Genomic DNA, 19,709 nt, shown 5'->3' on the forward strand with positions numbered 1-19,709 from the left:
CACCATCTAAATGTCCCTGTCTAGGGCTAATGCATATATACATATAAGGTCTTTGATTGAAGTTTGGTTTTTGGATTCTAATTTATATTAAAACATTAAAAAGAGGGGGAGTAGAAAAAAGTACTGTAATTTTGTACAAATTGGAGTTTTAATTATCATTATTAAAGAAATATTCCAAAAACTGAAAACTGGTATTTGGCATCCCCAACACCAGTCTTTCTCCTACTGAAACAGAAATTTTTGGGGGTGAAGAAGACAGGTTTTAGGAAAGAAACAGGGCTGCAGGGCAGCAGAAGGTATATTTCCATAGAATAGGGGAGCTGAAAAGCTGCAACAGGTACATTTCCATAGAATGAAGGAGCTGGGAACAGCAAAAGGTCTATATTTACAAAATAAAGAGAAGGGAGCCCTTCATTCATTCAGAAGAAGAAAGGCCAGGGAATAGGAAAACAATAAGGAAAGGGGGGAGGGGGGGGGGACCTCATAGGTTCGACCTTTGAGCTCAGGAGTTACTATAGTAACCAGTCTAAGGGGATAGTGACCAATCAGAGGGGATATCAAGTCACCAAGATCTGTAGCGTTTACCCTATAAGCCATAGGGAAGAAGAACTCAGTGGGACCCTCTCTCCCTCCCCAAGTGAGACTCCATTCTGTGAGACTCTTTCCACCTCCCCACATGGGAGTCTGTACTTGTTCTTCAATAAATCTCTACCTTTGCTATACCATCTTCTGTCCATGGATTCATTCTTCGATTCCGGAGGACAAAGAATCCAGGTTCCAGTCCAAAAATTCCATATCACTACTTCTGGGGTATCTATGTGAACCTTGTTTGGAAGGTTCCAGAAAGGACAAGCCGGCTCTAGAATTGCTGTGGCATCCATCCTGGGGTCGCTGGTGATGGAGGTGAGTAGAAATTCTGGCTTGGAAAAGAAGGAAAGGTGAAAAGTTCATGAGCTATTTGAAACTGAAAAAGTCAAAATTGTATATCCATTAGAGGAAAGAGAGGAGGGAATTTCTAAAATTGCTAATGGGATGAATTTGCCTCTTCTCCCTGGGGAGGCAGGTTCATCCTACACTCAGGATGTTACAGATCTCTTGTCTTTTCCTGCTGTCTTATGAATTTGGGGGCCATGTGACTTCTCTTTTCTTCTTTGCTTCACTCTCTGGCATCCTGTTTCCTCCACCTCAGGCTTCCGGATAATCAGCCCCTCGGTGCCAGGTGACTTGCTCCCGTTTAGCATAATTGAGTCTTAACATTCACATGAAGCCTGGGCCCCTTCGGAGCCGACCAAGGCTGGTAATTAAAATGTCCCCTTCATCTTTAATTGCTTCATTTAACATCTAGTGCAATGGTTTAGGAGTGCTCCTGCCCTCGGCGGCGATCTGGTCTGCCCTGGATAACTGACAAGCAGCACCTCTTGCCCCTGGCGCAGGCATATGCCTCCACTTGAGGGCTGGGCATCTTTGAATCCCAGCCTCCTCTGACCCCTGCCCTTTTCTCACTTGTGTGGGACATTACGGTATTTTTAATTTGCTTTGCCTTCCTGGCTGTCAAGTGGGGCCATCACTGCCTGTCCCCCCTCCCTCCCCCCACACACAGAGGGTAGGGTATTGCATCTCACAGCCAACCTGGCCATCACACTGGCCACATGTTCTTACCTGAGTCAGGGGCAGGGCTGGGGAGAAGCTCTGGGATGGGAAGGGCCAAGTCAGAGCTTGAATCCCAGCCCTACCAGTTGCTGACCTCCCAGCATCTCATTGTAACCTTGGGCATGCCCTTGACTGAGTTCCCTCCAACCTCACTTTTCTCATTTGCAAATGGCTAGTGATATGATATGCAATCACAAGATTACTGTGGGAACATGAAAAAACTTGGTAATGTCTTCAATACATTACAAAGAATTTGTCATTATTAAATTTTCTCAGAGGCCATCTGGGAATCCTGAGTGTGACTTGAAAGCCTGCCTCTCACCTGCATCCTCTATATGTTGCTGTGGGAGAGGGGGTGATGGCTGAACACCCCTACACATGAGTTGTATATGGCAGAAGGGGGTGATAATGATTATAGAAAGCACTACTGTAAAAACCCTCAAGATCATTATTTTTTTACCTCCTTTTCTCTAGAATTTTCTTTCTAAACAAAGCATGACTGGGTGGCAAGGGTAGTTCCCTTCCCACCAGAGGGATTCTATGCTGCCGCAGGTGTCCTGCTGAGAAAGGGTGAGCAGCAATAACTTTTGTTCATAATTTGAAGAATTGGTCAATGTGGCAGCTTAGGGTAAGATTTGCTGAAACACTTTCATGTGTTAGGAAATGTCTAGCAAAGTGGGCTTGAAGCAACGGAAGTTATGTTGTTGATACTAAAACCCTTCACCACTGAAAGTAAAGAAATAAAATGCTTAAGTATTGCCATGTCTATCTGGATTTTTTCAATGGCTTAACAGTGCCTTGAATCCAATAACTTCCTATCTCTTAAGCATCAACAAGTATTAAGGCTTCTTTTTTAAGGGTGCGTGCATGTGCATGCATGTGCGTGTGGTTATATGCATACATATGTGCACCTTTGCACTTGTGGTTGGATGACATAGGGGAGAGGGTGATCCACTACTTCTATGTGGGGTGAAAAGCTATGAGCAGTTAAGTCCCAGAATTAGACATCTTGAACTGACTTGGTTATGTGGGGAAAATCAACCCTTGGTGACTGCTAGATTTAGCAAATAAAAATAGAGGATACCCAGTTAAATTTGAATTTCAGATAAATGAAGATTTTTTTTAAGAATGTGTATGTATAATGCAACATCTGTGACATACACAATAATTTGTTTTTTATATGAAATTCAAATTTAGCTGGGCATCTTGCATTTTATCTGGCAACCCTTCATGGGGTAGGGGTGGTAAGAACATTAGAGTCTTTTTGGATTATGAGAAAGTATATACCTGTTATTGCTCTTCCAAGTTTTACAGTGACTGAGAGCTAGAAAGTTGGAGGTAAGAGGTATGAGATCTTGTACCCAATCAAGTGCTTAGAAAAATATTCTGCTGTATAGCTGAGGACAATGATAGGCTGAAAAAACTATCTGGTCATTTAGCACAGGCTCTGGATTTATTCAGGATCAATTTCTCTGAACCTTTTATTTGAAAGCATTTATTGAGCACCTACTGTGTTCCAGACATTATGTTTGGTCCTTACTATGATAGTAAGCCTACTGTAGCACTGTTGTTAGGTGACTTAAATTGCAAGGGAAAAGAACAGATGCACTCAAGAAAGCTCAAGAAAGTCAAAGAATAAGTTTTTTTTTCTCTCAGATATTGCATGTTTATCTCAGATTTTCTCTACATTTCTAATCTGTTCTCCTTTTCACCAACCAGTGTTTTTCTACTGACACATATCCCATACGGTCCCAAATGGTTACCCTAGCACCCAAGTTTATATAGCCTTACAGCTCCAACACCGACCCTCAATATTGGCAAGTGTCTCTATGCATCTGAGTTTAAATCCTTGGAAAGAAATTGATTGACCAGCTTGTCTTGTAGGTACTAGTCATAAGATGCTCATCAGCCTCTTATGTATATGGGTTTTGTGTCAAATGTTCCCCCAAGGTTCAGTCAGGTATGGTCGGATGAGGGTTAGGACAGAAGGCCCTGCAAAATTGTCTAGTACATTCTGTTCCTTGTTTTCCTATTTTTTCACACATTTAGTTCCAAAAATTTCCCTCAATAAATAACTATTTTTAAAGATTAGTGGTGAAGCGTGCAGGCTCTGGAATCAGGCAGGCTGAGTTTGAATCTTGTCGATACCATTTTAGTTCTATTATGTCCTTAAGAAAGTTACTTAATCCTTTCTACTTTCTCGTGTCCTCACCCATAAAAGTGGGAATAATGATAGCAACAACCTCATAGAGTTGCTGTAATAAATACATGTTAAGCACTTACACTGGATCAGGAGGTGAACACTTACCAAATGGTAGCTATTATTATTAGTATATTTCAATATACAAGCACACATTCACCCAGGCCCTTCCCATCAGAAGACGGTGTGATGTCATGACCTGCTACTGCATTCAGAGTTAATAACAAAAGGGTCATTTCAAAGGTTATTTTCCATCTCCAGGTGATGTTCATTTCTCTCCTGGTTGTATTCCTATAGACTTAAGTGCTAAACATATAAAATTTGAGATAAAAAACAGACTATTATGATAATAAAGAAAAAAATAATAATGGTTTCTACCCAAAAGAGGAGAAAAAAGAACACAAGAGGACATATACCCTATCTGCAGGCTAACCCTTCAGCCTACAATATCAGCCTACAGTGGTCCTCTAAATACAGCCATGTGTATTAGTGGGTGATGGAAATTTCCACAGCGCTTGGGCCATTGATGATTCAGTATTGGAGCAGGTCAGTATAGGTTAAGCATGCATTTCCCTGCCAAGTCCTTGGCTTAGAGAACTTGAGTTTTAAGGGTACCTTAGATAAGCTTCTTTGTCCTGTTTTCATGCCTACTAGACTAGCCATATCTCCAACATCAGTCTATAAAGGGATTTCTTTCAGCAAAGAAAACTCTTTCCTAATTCTAGTCCTTTCTAAAAAGGCTGCTGTTGATCAGCCCCCTCCTCTCTTCTCAACTCCCCAGGGCTCCCTGCCCCCACCCCCAGGCTGATGGATTCCCTTGATGTAGGAGGGAAAGGGAACTGCTAGAGTTGTATGCTGTGTATCTTCGTCAATGTCTGGGCAGGTGAAAAGTGAGAGGCTGACTCAATTAAGTGGAACGAGGGGAAGGGGTGGGCTGGGTAAGGTTTTAGGAGACGGTGATGCTAAATCAAGCCCATAATTTCCAAAGTGTCAACAATGAAAACCAACTCTAAACCGGTCGCTGGTCAATTGTTAAAGGGACATTTTAATGAAAAAATGACCATCCTTGAAATTATTTTGCAAGTAATTGAGTAAAATTCCCTAGTGAAACATGTTTGGCGTCAGGTTCTGGAAAATGCTTCCTCCCCTTTGTTCCCTAATGGACAGAAGCACAAACAGCCTCTAATCACATGAAACACAACTCTCCCTCCCAGCCTGTGGTTATGGTGGGGACCCGGGGACACGCTCGTTAAGGACTCTGTCAACTTGTCCATTAGGAGCTGGAGTTATGTGGGGCTGGTATGTGTTTTCTTTCTTTCATTTTTCTTTCTCCTTCCCCTGAAAGAGTTCAGATCACAATCGTTTCCAGTGCGGCTGAAACTTTGACATAGATTGTCAGCAGGGGAGTAAATTATCGGCAACCAACTTTACAGCTCTTAAAAAAGAAAATGAATGCGGCTTTGATTTGCAGGGGACCAAACTGGCTCTCTGACCTTCGTGTTTGCAAGGCTCCTGCAAACTTGGAAATTGGGTTCATGCCTGCTTTAGAGTCACCAGGGAAAGCAGAGGCTCCCCCCCCCCCGCCCCGCCCCATCCCCTTTCTTCACTGTGCTCCTATTTCTCATCTTGGTTACCAACAGTCCTCAACTCGGGGGCAATGCCAAGTTTGCAACAGAAATGTTTTTAAATTCAAGAAAAAATGACAATCTGAAAGCCAGGATTATTGTTCAAAAGCATCTCCCCTTCTGTTCTTTTCAATTAGAACTGCTTCTGTTCTAGACCCTTAGGAGGAAGAGGACACAGGAGCAGGGCTTGGATGGGCTTCGGAAACAGGCTAAGCTCTGGGCACTCAGGGCAAAGTGTTACTTCCTCAAAGAGGCCAATCCCAAGGGCAAAGGTAGGACCCTGAAATTCTTGTAACAAGTAAAAGAATTGGATAACTCACTGTGGAAGGGAAAAGGGCCAGCTCAGACTCTGTGGTTTATGCGATGTCTGATTCGTTTCCTTCTCAAAAAATTCAAGGCTCCCCATGTCAACAGAGTGGCTCATCCTGGTGGGATTCGGGACAATCAAAGGCATGGCCCCGGCCTGCTCTTCCAGGGTAGCTTCCAACTGCTCCCTGGTCATGCCCTGCAACAGCTAGGCTACCTTCCTCGTGCGTCCTGCCCGCCTTCCCCACCTCCGCGCCTCTGCTTATGCCACTCAGCTGGGTCAGAGAGCTTTCCTCTCAACCCCCACCACGGAGTTCTGTGGAATTTCAACTTAGTTTTTACCAAATGCCATCCTGATATTTACTAGATACCATGTCAGTACGGTATCCCTTTCTGATCACCCCAACTCTAACTTCCTCTCCCTTCTCTGAAGGCCCTCCATGGGCAGTGGGAATATCTGTGTATTTCTCTTACTTTCTATATCGCAAGAGTTCCGACTTTCATTTGAGATCACAGCAGTGACTGATTCCCGACTCTGGATGATATTTCAGTGGGGAGGCCAGTCCTTCTCGTGCACTTGGAGGGGTGCTCTCATTCCTTCTCACTCTCAGTGGGGCTCCCTTGTGAAGTGGAGCAGCCCTGCCTGAGGAGCAGGTAGAGTAAACTTGCCTCCTCCTTTGTGCAACTTCAGGATCTGGACAAGCCTCTTCCAAGCAAAAATGTCCCTACTCTTTTGCGGCTACCTTGAAATGTCTTGTCTAGAGAACCAGATCTCTGGCTCCCCAGTGAGAGTGACCATGTATATACAAATACAACCGGAAGACACATAAGAAGTAATTTAAATTCATACTAGGAGTTAAATGGCTGATATAAGTGATTTATTAAAAATACATTTCGATGAGGTCTGTGGCTCTGGGTACTGAAAAATGAAAGGAAAAATGGGTACCAGAGAGGGTGCAGTATCTGGGAGTGACTGATGAATAAACTAGGCCAGTGGTCAGCAAACTCATTAGTCAACAGAGCCAAATATCAACAGTACAACGATTGAAATTTCTTTTGAGAGCCAAATTTTTTAAACTTAAACTATATAGGTAGGTACATTGTTATTAACTTAATTAGGGTACTCCTAAGCTGGACTTTGCTAAAAACGTCCTCAATCTGATTGAGGTACGTTCGCTGAGGTCGACCCCTTCCAACTCTCCCATCCATACTCATCTTGTATACTTGTTTCATCTATCTCCTTTCGTTCATCCTCTCTATATGTCCAAACCATCTCAACATACCTTTCTCAACCCTCGACACTACATCTTCTTTCACTCCACAACGTTCCCTAAAATTAACTTAATAAACTTTACCTAAAGTTTTAAGTCAACTTCGCACTGTACGTACGTACCCGCATGTGGTATTTTGTGGAAGAGCCACACTCAAGGGGCCAAAGAGCCACATGTGGCTCGCAAACAGAGCCTTGGTTTGCCGACCACTGAACTAGGCTATTCACAATTTAGCTTGGGGCCAGGTCGAACTGAGCAATTACTTCAATCAGTAGGAATTTATAGTCTATCCTCCCCATTCCCCAAATCTGGGCAAATTCTGAATTCTCTAGGCAGGGCTAGACCTAATGCTACACAGGACAAGGACCTACTATGTACTAGGGACTTCTGATAATCTACTCTCTGCTTCATTCATTTACTGGAAGGCTTTGATCTATATTAGAGAGAAAAATGCCTCAACTGTTTTTAACCTTAGCGAAAATAAAGAAGCAGCCTTTTTCTTGGAAAGAGGTGAAAAATGAGAGAAATTCTAAGGTCATTAAGCACCCACAGGGAGAGAGGAAATAAACCCTCATTTGCCTTGGGGTGAGTGAATCCCTCCCCACTCCACCCCCACAAAAATCTCATTACTCATGTACCACAACTCCACAGTCTGTCTTCTAGCCTTCATTGGCTATGCTTGCTTCCTTCTGTCAAGTTTCCCCTCCCAATTCAATTTCAAATTGAATCCCTCCCACTTTCTCTTATTCAGACCCAGAGGAAATGAAGAACAGCTGGTCACCATCTTCCTTGTGATAACCCTTCATATGGTGTAATTTTATTTCCTTAAATTAATGACAGTGTGTTGGGTGTCTTCCATCCCAGACACATTTTAATAGATGCTTTTGACATACGGCGAACTGAGGGAGAAACAACAATGCCTCTTTCATGTTTGGGCACATCCTAGATTTGAATACGGCTGAATCTCAACAAAGCTGGTGTCTCTGGTTGGAGACAGAATTTAGAGGAGTTTACACATTCAAGAGTCCCTGTGAGCAGAGCGGCATAACCCTGTGTGATGTGCCCTTGGGTAAGGCAGAATGGGTTATGCAACTTCAAAACCTACTTATTCAACTGAGATCAATTATTTACTAACTTGATAATATTGCTGCCGTGGTCGATGAGCCTTCCAGTGAGAAAAATCATTCCTCATTTTCCATTTTCCAGCATTCTTTTCGAAAAGGCAAGAAAAAAATTATATTGGGTGGGTTTTGGAGACCTGTTCAATTTGTGGCAGTACTGGGGAACGGAATGGTATGCTTAGGAATATCCAGATTTCTAAATTCCTTTCTAAGTTGTTCTCCAAAGTTGAAATCTTGGAATTAGGCTCCCCTCCATCTTCCTATATTCAGGTATCAAAGTCTCTTAACCCATCTGCTGCGATTGACTGTTTGTGTCCCCTCTGAAATTTTATGTTGAAACCTAATTTCTAAGATGATGGTATTACAAGATGGGGGCCTTTGGGAGGTGATTAGATAATGAGGGTGGCACTCTCCTGAATGGAAATAGCAGTGCCCTATGAAAGAGACCCCAGAGGTTGTGTAAGGACACAGCTAGAAGATGGCTCTCCATGAACCAGGATGTGGGTTCTCACCAGAACCCAACTACACTGGAACCGGGTCTCAGACCTCCAGCCTCCATAACTCATAAAACCAGACACAAGATATTCTGTTATAGCAGCCCAAATGGACTAAGATACCACATTTCCAGAATTGTTCATTTCTTCCCATTCTGTAACCACCACCTTTGACCAGGTTTTTGTTATGTTGGTTTCAGACTTTTGTATAGCTTCCTAAATGGTTTCTCCTCCTCTCGGATTGTTTTGTTTTGTGAAAACTCTTTTTCCATCCTCCCCTCTCTCTTCATCCCTCCTCCCCTTTCTCTTCATCCACCTTCCTCTCTCATTTTTCTTGCCTTCTGCCTCTTTTTTTTAAAAGCATATTTTGGTCATGCCAGAATTTGTATCCCAGCCCTGCCAGTTACTAGCTAAGTGATCTTGGGCAATTTACTGAATCTTCCTTTGCCTCGATTTCCTCATCTGTACAATAAAGAGGTTGAAGGTTGTCCCTCTAAGAAACCTCAGAATTCTCATTTTCTGAGAATAGCTTTCCTTGCAATTCTTCATGATCAAACTCAAATGTCACCTCTTTTCTTACGACTTTTCTAATGAGTCAGTTAATGAAACCTTACCCTTCCCTGAACTATGACATCATTTTTAATGTGTATCTTCCAACTCTTCTCACTTCCTGTTTATATTATGTTCTGTCTTTTTGAGGGGGAGACTCTACGTCTTCCTAACTATATATTTTATTCCTCCTATCTATCTATGCCTGGTCCCATGATCTACTAGTAGCTGGCACTAAAAATATGATTGTTGATCTTTACATGGAAAGTAGGCAGTAAGCTTGGGATTTGGGCATAGAAATCAGTAAGGGGAGGCAGAGTCCATCAAAAGCAGATTCCCCGGTTTGGGCCATGGCCAGAGGATCCTCCATGGCCAGAGGGGGTGAGACAATGAGTTTATCTGTGGGAGCTTCAAAGAAGGGCTCCATTTGTATCAACACAGTGTCTAGTATATACAATGTACTCAGCAAATGTAGGAATGAACGAGGAGAGCAGAGATGCGTAAAGCATAGCATTTGTAATTCATTGTCATTGTGCATTTCCAAATACTCCCCAGTTTTGCCCTCCTATTTGATCCCCAAATACCAACTTGGAACGTATAATAGGGTATATATTATTATCTCTACTTTGTAGACTTGGAAGTTGCATATCTAAGAAACTTGAGCAAGGTGCTGTATAGCACGCATGTGTTGGATACTGAGGACAGAAAGAGAACTAGAAATACCCCTGACCATTTATAAGCTCATAGTCTTGAGAGGAAGAAGGACAGAAAGGCAGACAGGAAGTGCCCATTAACACATAGCATTCGGTCACAGTACCTGCTGTGATGGCAGTGCACCAGGAGAGACAGCTGGATGGATGAAGGAAGGAATCCAAGAACAGCACTGCTTGAGGGAAGTCTTGGAGGATGAAGAAAAGCAAGAGCAAGAACCCAGGAATCTCCCACTCCCGGCCTAGCAATATTTCTTTTTGAGTGGAGAAGTACCCAAACAAAGTTGTTTTCTAATTTGCAGCTGAGTCACCCTCCCAGCTACAAAAAAAACCAGTAGGTTTAGTGTTTGTGCTCTGGAAAAAGGCCAGTGCCACATACTGAAATCTGTAAACACACAGGTAACTTTTCACATAAAATTCATGGCATAACTGCGGGGACAGAAAGGTCCCCCCAAGGTCAGCCATCCTTTGCAAGCCCTCCGGCCTTGGCGCTCTGGTTTGGAAGACAGTCGTTGCGGGCCGGGCTGCAGCTGGTGTGTGTCTGCTTGCTGGGTCTGGGCTGCTGCAGTCTGGGCTGGTGAGACAAAGGGATGAATGGTCTGAGGTCTGGAAAGGTGGGAAAGGGAGGCGGGCAGAGGAGGGACTGGGTGGCTGGGTGACTGACTAATTGCTTTGTTAGGTGATGAAGGCCTTTCAGCAACAACAACAGCTACTTGAAGGCCCGTTGCTTAAGTGCTTTTCATCATCATTACCTCCTGTCATTAGTCCCATCAGCTGCTTCCAGCAGCTCATTGCTAGTCAGGGGCCATGGCATGTCGCAGGCTCCCTCTTGTTTGTAGCTCTCTCTCTGCCTTCATCCAGAGCCAGCCCCTGTTCCTCTAAGCTCTCTTTATTCGGCCATCGGTGCCCAACCTGTTCCTGTATTTCATGGGTCCATCTGTTAGTGGGCTGACGGCTCTCCCTGCTCATTTGTGCTTCGACTATTAGATCGAGGGAGCAGTGAGGTCTTGCTGTCCTGCACTGGCCCTCTCCTGAGTGGTGACTCCCATCCTGCCCTAAAACCTAGCACTGCATATCTATCGACTTAGGCCCCTGCTGGGCCCTGCCTAGTCTCATGAGGACACAGGAGCAGGCTACTTTCTCCAGGGACCTCAGAAAGAATGACTCTCTCTTCAGTCCAACTGTGCCTAGGCTGTGTCAGGACAGCCACTAGTTATACTGATTGTCATTAACCAAGTGCTGACAGGTGCCAGGCAGTGTGCTGGTACCCATATGTCTTCTTAACCCTTCCACGGCACTGAGATAATGTTATCTCCATTTTACAGATGTGAAAACTAAGTCTCAGGGAGGCTGAGTGACTTCATTCAGAGCACATTAGCATGCCCCAGTTTTTATGACCTCTAAGTTGTATTCCGAGGTCACCTTGTGTGGCTAATTAGCTTATCCCTTAATTAGACTTGCAGAAGAGTGATATGAAGGTAGGAATTAGAACCACACAGATTAGTTAAATTCCTGCTTTGAGCACTTAAGAGGGAAATGACAGTTGGCAAATCATTTACCCTCTTTGGTTCTAGGTTTTCTTATCTATAAAATGGAGATCTAAATCGACCTCAGTGTCATCGTTGCTGGGATTAAATGAGATAATGCATGAAAACTGTCTTGTACAGAGTCTTCAAGAAATGGTGGCATTATGTAGACTATAACTGCTAATAAGGGTCACAGTTGGGAAATCCTGGGGGGCTTATAAGAAGTGATGGCATTTACCTTGTTTTATTTGAATTGCTGGCTACTCAATGTATGTTTCTTTCCTTTTTAATACTTGCATATCAATCGGAATTAATTGGGTTGTACTGTGTTGGTAACCAATGACCCCGCACCTTACTGGCTTACACAGCAAAGGCTCACTTCTCCCTCGGTGCCATGTGTCCACACCTTGAGTTGCTGGGGTTCTGCCCTATGGTCCTCTTCACTGCAGAGCTTGGATGAAGGAACATGCCTTGGCTGGAGTGCCCTCAGTGGTGGTGGCAGAGGGATAGACATGGCAGAACTCTGAAAGCCTTTGCATAGAAGTGCACCTGCCACTGCTGCCCACATTTCATTGGCCAAAGCAAGTCATGTGGTCCCTGAGGAGCTCAGCTATGAGCGTGTGTAAGTCCTCTCCCGGAAGAAGCACTGCAGGGAGTGGGAACCAAAGCTTTTAGCAAAGAGTAAGACGATCTGCTCTGTTTGGGGCTGCAGTTAATTTCAATAGTCTCAAAGCTTCCTTAGTTTGGTCTCGTCGTAGGTACTGCTCAGATTTGCCCAGGAATGTTTAGGGTTGTTTGTGTCGGTTTTGATGAACCAATAGATTGCCCAAAATAACAAAATACTCTTAGGTCCTAGTAAAAATATTTTTGTTGCTGAAATTCCTGAAGGAAGCATAACTGTTATTACACATCTAAAGACTCTAGTCCCTTTTTCTCTATTAGAATAACTGTTTTTGCAATGCTATCTTTGATAATGTGATATTTCTTAGGAATGTGACCATGTTTCATAGCTGAAAATTATGCATTTTTTTATTATTCAGAAATGTGAACGGGTGTAGCTTTTGGTTGCCCCACATTCCAGAAAAAGGAAGCTGAGAAGCATCAGACACTGCCCCATAAATGTCATTTTCCCTGTGCAAGTCTCTTCGCCACCCTCTCTAATGTAGTATTTATCCTGGTTCTGCTTTATTTAGAGTTACTTATTCTCTCTCTCTCTCTCTTTCTCTGTCTCTATCATATCGGCTACTATATTGTCAGTTTTTGATAGGTAGGGACTGTTTCTCATGTCCATGTCCTTTCTAGTACCTAGTCTTGCTTCACATAAGGCCTCTTGACTTGAACTAGGCTGTTTCCCTCTGCTCCTAAGGTTAAAAGCTGTAAGAATATTTTCTCCCCCATGGAAAATAAAGCAGGTTCTTGCTAATTATTCCTAAGGGTTATACCTCGATCTGGCCCCAGGTTGCCCTTTCAAAGCCCAGTGTCAACTATGCAAGTTGGATGCTAATATGTTTTTCTTTCATTCTCACCCCATCAATATTTGCTTGAGCAGAACATATTTAGGGATGGTCTGTCTATCTGTGCTCTGTGGGGTGGGTGGGAGTTGGCAGGGATGAGAGTGAGAAGGAGGGAGGTATTGAGGAAAGTCATGGGAAATTGCAAAACAAGAAAAGGATTGTATACCTTGCTATTTGGAAGAAAAACAAAAAATGATATGAAGTCCTGATAGAGTCTGTTATATTAAATTGAGAGGAAAAGAATTTTTCTGCTTTTTCTGGCTGAGCCCTAGGGTTCAGAACAGAGCATGTCTACTGTAGCTGATATATCAACTTTTGTCTAAACACAAGAGCAAGGGACAAAGGCTAAGATGGTACCACACTGATGGATGCTGTTACCTATCTCTAAATAGCAGGACATGAATCAGGAGCCTTCTACTTACCTCGATGATAATGAGTTCATTATAGCTCATTTAATAGTCAATGTGACTGCCTAGTTTACCAGTGCTTGGAGTTCAGTACACAGTGCTAAACAGGAGGTGAGCACATGAGGGTCTTTGAGCTGCTTCACCTGGGATCTCACTTACTGCCGCTGCCTAGGATTCCAGGGTGTTCCAGGGATCTGAGTTCTCTGCACATGTGCCCAGACCACTGTGCTGCCTGCTAGATATCCTGGTTCTCCCTGCACCAGCCTCCATGATGCTTCCTGCTGTCATGGACACACACATTCTTTGTATTTTTGGGTTCCTGGGCTAGATAAAGTAGATAAGCACTGCTGATAAGCTCCCACATGATATAGAGGCAGGTGGGCGATAAGAGTGGGACTCAGAAAGGGGGAGCGGGTTGGTGCCTTCCACCTTCCATTCACATAGTATTTTGTTATTGCACAAAGCCCTTGTGCATTCATATTTATCATGATGGGGTGGAAGCAAATAACTCTGCTCCCTGACCCGTAGGCCTGATTCCCAGCACTACTTCTGACTCATTTCAACTCATTTATGAAATATATTTTGAGTACCGCCTACACTCTGCAAAGCTCTGGGGGATACAAAGATGAAAAAGTCCTCATTCTTGCCTTTTAGAGACTCAGCATTTGGTAGAGAAGCATGCAAACACATAAAAAAAGTGATAAACGTACAACATGAAGATGCTTATGAAGGCACAGTACATGGCTTTACATATCGACCAATCAGTGTGAGCTATTATGAATATTATCACTGTTGTCCTTATTAACTGCTAAGTCAAGAGATGTGTGTTCAATGTGCCACAAGGTCACTAAGGCTAGTTTGTACCTGGGCTGTGAAGTGGGGATGCAGGTGAAGGCTTCAATGGAGAAATTGCTTTTGACCAGAATGGAAGACCCGTAACTGAGCAAGTCTGAGATGGGAAGCTTGGTGGGGGAGGGAGAGGTTGAAGGAAGACAATCCACATGGAGGGAACCATCTGCCACATGCAGGAATGCATGGGCGAGTGGGTGCGTGCATGTGGGAGCAGTTTGGCTTGGCTAGGGTGCAACAGGGAGTTTGAGTGATGAGAAGTAAATGAGGGGCCTCCTATACTGGTTGGATCTTATCTTCCTGGTTACAGGAATGGAAAGCATTTCACATATTTCAATTCGATTTTCATTTCAGAAAGCTCACTACCCTTGGTTAATTATATGTGAATGCACAACAGACAAATACCTAAAGACCTCCGTTTTCTCACATGTAAGGGGCATGATGACTCACCAGTTAAGCATGTTGCATGCTTCAAGATGATTTCTCACTTAAGAAGATAAAGGGCCCTAACTGGTTTGGCTCAGTGGATAGAGCATCAGCCTGTGGACTGAAGAGTCCCAGGTTCGATTCTGGTTAAGGGCATGTCTGGGTTGTGGGCTCTGCGGGCTCGATCCCTGGTTGGAGGCAGGCAGGAGGCAGCCAATCAATGATCCTCTCTCATCATTGATGTTTCTATTTCTCTTCCCTCTCCCTCCCTCTCTGAAATCAACATATATATATATGGTAAAGGTCATCTTTTTCATGGTGTTATCTTAAACATAGCCTATCATCTGCCAAATTAGTTCAGGGCCTTTGCTTATATTACCTACTCCTCCCTTTCTCCACAGTTGTGAACATCTTCTGGTCTCTGTTCAAGTTACTTGTGCTTTAAGAAGCCTGCATTCATTTTCTATTACTGTTTTAAGAATGACCACAAACATAGTAGCTTAAAATAATGATCTCACAGCCTCTGTAGGTGAGGTGTCCAGATTTTTTGTTCAAGGTCTCACAAGACGGAAGTCAAGGTGTCACCCAGTCTCATTCATTTCTGGAGCTCAAGGTTCTCAAGCTCCCAAGGGTGTAGGCATAATTCAGTTCCTTGCATTTGTAGGACAAAGGCCCCTACTTTCTTGCTGGCCATCAGCCAGGAGTTTCTCCCAGCTGCTAAATGCTGTCTGTCCTTTCCTGCCACGTGGCCCTTGCTACAACATAGCAGTTTGCTTCTCAAGGCCGACAGGAGAGCATCTGCTGCAGCTTGGCCTCTCTGACTTCTTCTGTCTCTGACCTCTAGATCTCTGATCTCTGACCTCTAGACCCCTTTTGGAAGGGTTCACCTGATTAGTTCAGGCCCACCCACACTCAGGAGAAGGGATTATACAGGGCATGCACCCCAGGAGATGGGAATCTTGGGGACCGTCTTAGGAGCCTACATACACAACTTCCTTACTACCCTATAAAGGAGTTCTTCACCTTTAGGAAAATTCTTAGATTTTCTGTGTGGTCTGTTACCATTTACTTCATGTAAACACTCAAATGTATTTGGCCTCATGATATTTGAACTGTTGCTGGACTAATTATTTCAACTTCCAGAGCCAGGAGGATGCCTTTTTATCCCATATAATAAAAGGCTAATATGCAAATTGTCCCCTCTACTGAGAGTTCTACCAGGGGCTGGAGCCGGCCAGCCAACCACCTCTGGCCCCTCCCCCTGGCTGGCCCCACCCCTGGTAGGCACTCCTCACCCCAATTGGGGGCAGGGCTGGCTGGCCAACCTCCTGAGTCCCCTTTCCCAGCTGGCCTTGCCCCATCAGCCCTGATGGGGCTGGCCAACCTGACCCCACCCATGCATGAATTTGTGCACCGGGCCTCTAGTTTTTTTTGTTTTTGTTTTTTAAAATATATTTTATTGATTTTTTACAGAGAGGAAGGGAGAGAGATAGAGAGTTAGAAACATCAATGAGAGAGAAACATCGATCAGCTGCCTCCTGCACATCTCCTACTGGGGATATGCCCGCAACCCAGGTACATGCCCTTGACCGGAATCAAACCTGGGACCTTTCAGTCCGCAGGCCGACGCTCTATCCACTGAGCTAAACTGGTTTCGGCAGCCTCTAGTTTCTTTATATCTCATTGCTGGGGAGACCAGAAGCTTAAAAGGTGCTGGCATGTTTTTTACTTTTTCATCTTGTCTTGAAATTTGCCATACATATGTTCTTTGTTGCCATGCTAATGATCACAGAGCAAGGACCCTGCCATGTAAGAATGTTCAGAGGCCTCAGGAGAACACCCGGGAATTCCATGCCACATGATACCTCTGTGGAGGCAGTCAGTGCCGTCCTGTAGATGGGAGATACTGAATTTTGGAGCCTTGAGGTAACTGGAGAAACAGCCTTTTTTTTGTGTGAACAGAAATAAACTCTGCTTTAAGAAAACCTTATTCCCTTTCAGTTAAAGCCTAGCAGAAGCCTAACTAAAGCGTAGGCTCACTCTAATAGGTGCTCTACCATTGAACTCAGTTCCTGTTTTTCTTTTGGAGACTGGGTTTTAAAGGAGAGCAACTGGGTACGGCTCAAATCAAACTTCCAAATATTTTATCTCTTGGGATTAACCTTCCAAAGAAGGTGTAGTGTGTTTGGAAAACAAATGCGTAGCAAACGGCCTTTGAAGCAATCCATGTCCAGCCAACTAACTGAGCTGACAGGTCCTTAGAGGTGATTAAGCATACAAACTACTTCCCACGCAGCGAGGAGAGCTTAGAGCTTCTTCTTTGTTAACACTACCTCTGGCTATTGCACAGCACGATCACTCAATAACTTTTGATGTTGAGTTTGAAAAAAAAAAAAGTCTTGTCCCTGTTTATTTTGTTTACATTTGCCCTAAAGGCGGATTGTCAAGACAGAACCATTAGATACATGTGGCTGCATGGTCTTGTCCTGGTCAGATCCAAACTCAACCCACCCACATTGTATATACAGACTGGTGTTTAGAGTTGGAAGATGGCTGTGTATATCCAGGGCAGACAGATGAACTGTGTAGAGAGAGAAAATGTATACAAGGGACTGAATTTCAATGTACACACTGAGGAACACACATGAGACATGATTGCTGCTTGAAAGACCAGGGCTGAGAGTGGGAGGCAGAAAATACTTGGCGAATAGGAATCCGTCAGCAATTCCCCCTACACTTACCGTTTTATTATCTCCCCAGAGCCCGTTAAAAGAATTTAGACGATCTGAGACAGTTTGTGACCTGCTCCTGGTTGGTCACAGTTGTAATGTCCACTTAATTCAGAATCCCAGACTGCGTGCCACCCAGACATGAGATTTTGCATGTTGGGATTAACATGGTGACGGATTGATTGGCAACACAGAGAGGTGGATGGACCTTCATTCCTTCCTGCGAAGACTTTATTAGATTCCTAGGAAGTAAGAAATAATCCCAGAGATTCTCTCTCATTTTGCAAAAGAAAAAACAACTGAGTCTCAGAGAAGCTCAAAATAGCTTGTGTAAGGTCCCACCACGGGACACCCTGGGACCCAGAACATCTGATTCCTAGTTTATACTAATATTCTTCCATGATCCACCCATTGGCTCATTTGCCATCAGGGAATTCCATGTTTTCCCTCACAAATGATTTTACAAGTTAACTCGAGCTTACGACTTTAACACAAAGATGTTACACAAGAATATAGAGCATATAAAAAGAAGATTTTAGAAATATGGAACATATCTTCTTAGATTATGTGGAGCGTAGCGTATGTTAAGCGTAGTGCACACTTTTCTCAATGCTTTCAAATTCTCAACCTCTCAGAAGCATCTGACAACAGTGACAACCCACTGTTTGAAACATTCCTAGGCATTTGAAACACCCAGTTCTTCAGTTTTCTTCCTACATTTGGATCATTTTCTCTCAGTTTCCTTAATCTACTCTTGTTCTTCGTCATACCTCTGAATATCACAGAAATTCTTTTTTTTTTCTTTGCTCTAAATCAAAATGATTCTATTTCCATATTCTCAATGATCTTCTCCTTGCAGATGGCAGATGACCCCTGATTTGACATTTCCCCTGGGATAGTAAACCCGTTCCCCCTGGGAGAATATAACATTCCAGCTTGTTAAGGGGCAGGCCAGAGGGCCCAGAGGCCTCAAAACACACCCTAGATCCTGGTCAGACAAACATATTACAAGACAAGAAAGCTACAAAACAATGTTCCTTGTGAACATAGGTGCAAACATTTTAGGCAAAGTTTAGTAAATGGAATCTAATGATATAATAAAAAAGTAATATATCATGGTCGTGTTTTTTATGCAGGGTTGATTTAACGATTTACATAATCATTTTAATCAATACAGAATCAGTGTTTGGTAAAATTTACCATCTAGTCACAAAAGCTTAGGCAAACTAGGAGTAAAAGAAACCCTCAATGTGGTAAAACACATCTACAAAAACCCTATTGCAAACAGCATACTCAATTGTGAAAGACTAAATACTCCTGCCCTGACATCAGGAACAACCAGAGACGTCTCTGTTCAGAGCTGTACTGGTGATTCTGTGCAATTAGGCAAGAAACAGAAACAAAGGGCATCCAGGTGAAAGATTAAAAAATAAAATTGTCTTTTTTCACAGATGACATGATCATCTATGTACAAAATTCCGTGGAATCTATAAACAAGGTATTAGAACTAAGAAGTGAGTTTTTCAAAGTTGCAAATCAACTGTCTTTCTATATCTAGCAATGCACAATTAGAAATTAAAATTCAAAACCAACATTTATAATAGCATAAACATATAAGTACTTAAGAATAAATCTGACAAAAATGTGAAAGAAATGCACAGTGAAAACTATAAAATATTGTATAATAAAGACCTACATCAGTGGAGAGATATACCTTATTAGAAGACTCAATAGTGTTAAGAAGTAATACTTCTAAAATACAGATATAATATAGATTAACTATAATTTAAAAAAAAAATCCTGACTCCTGTTCTTAGAAGCAGCTCCTACTTTTACCTTTTTGAGCTGCGGTGCGATGTCATCAGCCTGTCAGTCACCCTGTTTAGAACCTCAGGGTCGTCGTCATCTAAACCTGCCCCTTCTTTTCTAACCTCCCATCATTTTAAGATCTACTGAGTCCCACAAATTAAACTTATTTTTATTACCCTGATTCAGAAGCTAATTTTCTCTTACTTGGATAGTTGAAATGGTCTCCTAACTGGATTCCCTACTTTTATTACTGGCCTTCAAAATTATATTGATTGCTTTTAAAGCACTTTTCCTAAAGCAGAGCTTTGATTATGTCAGTTGCCTATTGGAAAATCTTTATGGAGTCCCACGACCTATAAAATAAATTCCAAATTCCTATCATCCTCCTGACCAATTTGCCTGGCTACCTTAATTTCTATACACTTCTAATTCAGAACCCACCTTGTACTTAAAAAGATGCTTCTCCTTTGCTTTTTTTCTTTATGCATATTTTCACTCTTTCCCATTGGTCTACATTCTACTC

This window comes from Myotis myotis, unplaced genomic scaffold (genome assembly GCF_014108235.1).
Source record: "Myotis myotis isolate mMyoMyo1 unplaced genomic scaffold, mMyoMyo1.p scaffold_m19_p_18, whole genome shotgun sequence".
Classification (NCBI taxonomy): domain Eukaryota; kingdom Metazoa; phylum Chordata; class Mammalia; order Chiroptera; family Vespertilionidae; genus Myotis; species Myotis myotis.